Source organism: Lottia gigantea (genome assembly GCF_000327385.1).
Source record: "Lottia gigantea unplaced genomic scaffold LOTGIsca_12, whole genome shotgun sequence".
NCBI classification, from domain to species: Eukaryota; Metazoa; Mollusca; class Gastropoda; family Lottiidae; genus Lottia; species Lottia gigantea.
The window spans coordinates 1,243,301-1,246,407 of NW_008707225.1; positions in this window are offsets into that span (position 1 = coordinate 1,243,301).

Below are 3,107 nucleotides of genomic sequence, written 5' to 3' on the forward strand. Positions count from 1 at the left end.
CGTTTCGTATCTGACCCCGCCTCGATGACGTCATAAAATATGCATATAGTCCCGAACGTACCAGTACTAATTTCTGAGAACACGTCCAGCTACTAATCAGAAATGGCCGAGATAGCTACTAATAACGCATGTTCCAATAAATCATAAACCGGCGATTAATAACGATGTCACGAGAGATGGAAGAAGAAGACAGTTACTAATCAACAAGTTCATGAGAAACGAAGCAATGACAGAGAAAGTTACGAATGAAAAATCAGAAATTAACGGACCCAGCAACTATAAACGAATGAAAAATCAGAAATTGACGGCTCCAGTTACTAATAACAAACGAAGACTTTTGTCTTGAATGGCTTTCCATACCATAAATCATAAAAGCAATTAATGAAGCGATTATGTTTTGTCGTGTTTAAAACCTTAAGATTTCGTAATTATAGGCCCCCACTCTTCATGTAAAGAGTAGCATAGGATCTAAAGATTAGATAAAGCCTTAGAAATTAATTTTTCACCCATTTACAGCATTGCTTCTTAATAATGTCGTGCAGCGTGACATCTCCTATTCACTTTCAATTTCGGATTAATATGTTTGGTGTTTAGATTGGTAGTAGTAAAACTTAAAGAAGTTTTTAATTGCATGTGTAACACAGTAAACCAAAATTGTTTCAAATAATACATATAATTATTGCAATCAGCTGTTCCATCAGTAAGTTGGATTCAATGTATTTGTAAAAAAATTAGATAGAAAATTGGCCACCATGATAATGTTGATACCCATTACATTCTTCTTTCACATTGTAGATGTTTGTTTAAATCCTTGACACATACCAACATTGAGATATCATTTCAAATCAATCTCTGATAGACAATATAGATCGTGGGAGGTAAAGTTGGGCTTAATTTCTGGCATGTCAAAATCCATCAAACCATTGTAGGGCCTATACTGTATGATTTGTTAACTGTCATGTTCAATGTCATTCATACAGGAACAAATCCAACCCGCTTTAATTTCTTATTCTAGGAATGCAATATTCTACACATATCTGTAAAATTGTCCCTTCCGACACTTGTTCTCTGTACCCCCAAATACTTAATGTTTATCGAACCACTCTTAAATGTTAATGTTCTTTTATTTGTCACCGATTCTCGAAAATAATTCGGTTTGTAGGTATGACACAATAAACCATATAAAAATTATATTTATTTAAACAAAGTCATGAAATCATTATACAAAACAATTATGTTTAAAGAAGTAAAATAGGTCTAAGAGAAAGATACTTAACATATGGTTAAAATCAAGAATGAAGTAAACAAAATATTTTACGACTTCAAATTATCAATGGAACACTTTTATGGCTAATGATCTGGCTTTAACAATTTTTTTTAGATCTAATTATATTCAAGGTCAAAATGAAGCCCCCAAGTTAGGATTATTTATTACGTTGGTAGAAAAATTAGTGAAACTTTACCTACTCTTCAGAGATAAGAAAGCCAACTGAGAGATTAATTGAAATACGAAACGACTTTTTCACTTTCTTGAATGAAGAGTTCCAAGTTGAAATCTCGTCATGGATTTTTTCAATATAGGAATGTTCTTTGATGTACAATAGATGAAGAAAATTTTTGATCCGAATGAGATTTGTCTGGAAATAATCTAACTTAACATTTTTTTATCATGTAAAAATAAAAACATTTTAGTACTATGTAAAACAATGCTTCTCAACAGGGGAGGAATTAGAGATCACGTGGAGGAATTATTGCCGGAGAAGGACCGGGAAGAAATGTGGGTCCAAGTGTCACATGGAAGTATTTCGATATATCGAGTGTGTATTTTATATCCATTCATGGTTAATTGTTAAATACATTTTTTGAATGAAATACGTTTCAAATGAATGATTGATTTTGGGGAGGAATAGTTTTGATAAAAAACAATTCCGAGGAGGAATACCAGAAATGAAATGAAATGAATGGAGTTTTACGTCCTACTTTTCTCCATGCATATACCAGAGCTTGGTATGGAATAACATGCATACATTATATAGAGATACATTATAAGAAGGATATCAGCAATTGGCGATGGTTTTCTTTATGGAACTGATAAATTCTCTGAAAATTCCATTATTTGTGTAATGAAAGGAAGTTGTAGGTGGAGGAATCCAGGAATTTCATTGAAATCTGCTAGTTTTAAACCAGATGTTATCTTACTCATAACAAATTCTGGATTGCATAAACTTTTAGTCATTTCTTAGAAATTGAATGAGAAATCAAATCCTGTTATTAAGATTTATCTAATCTTCTGTCTATAAGGTATACTGTATGATAAATAGGAAGTATGATACATTTAAATTTAACACAACAACATTTCCTCGAATTATTATTAAAATAGTGTTTTAACAGGAAATATGTTTATTAAAAAATATAAGTAAAATAAACAGTGGCAGATTTGATATATTAAATTCTAGGGGTATTAAGATAAAGAAGAACCAAACTTGGAACTTGTTATCATAACATACCATGAGACAATAGTTAAACACGAGAAATATGCCAGTAATGAGGGTTTAATTGCGTTTCGAAAATTGGCCAAACTGTAGGAATCCCTCTATGACATTTACACTATAGAAAACAAGTGAATGGAATTCCTGAGTGAGAACGAATTGTTCTATGGTATCGTCAATTGTCAGGAATCTCGCTGTTAGTTACCAGTAAGTGCTATATGGAGTCTAAAACAGGTATTATATCTGGTTCGTGAAGATGGGTGGAGTATCTTTACTATGATATGTAATTGATTAAGAATTGTGTAGGAGTAGAATGTATCATCAACACAGATTGTTCTTATCGTCCTTTTAACGTTTTATGGCATTTTTTGGAAATTTTAATTCGAAAGAGCTGGACCGGTTGTACTTTTTTCTTACCATCCCCCAAACATTCCTCAAAAAAAAAAAAAAAAAAAAAAAATAAGCAAGCAGAAAAATTGTCATTGTTCCAGGTCAAGGACGATAACTCCTTATTCTGAAATGATCGAAAACTGCTCACATTCCAAAATGATCTTCTGTTTATTTAGGCCTATCCATGCCAAACTGTACGTTCCTCGTCAAGGACCTGTATTTTTTAAA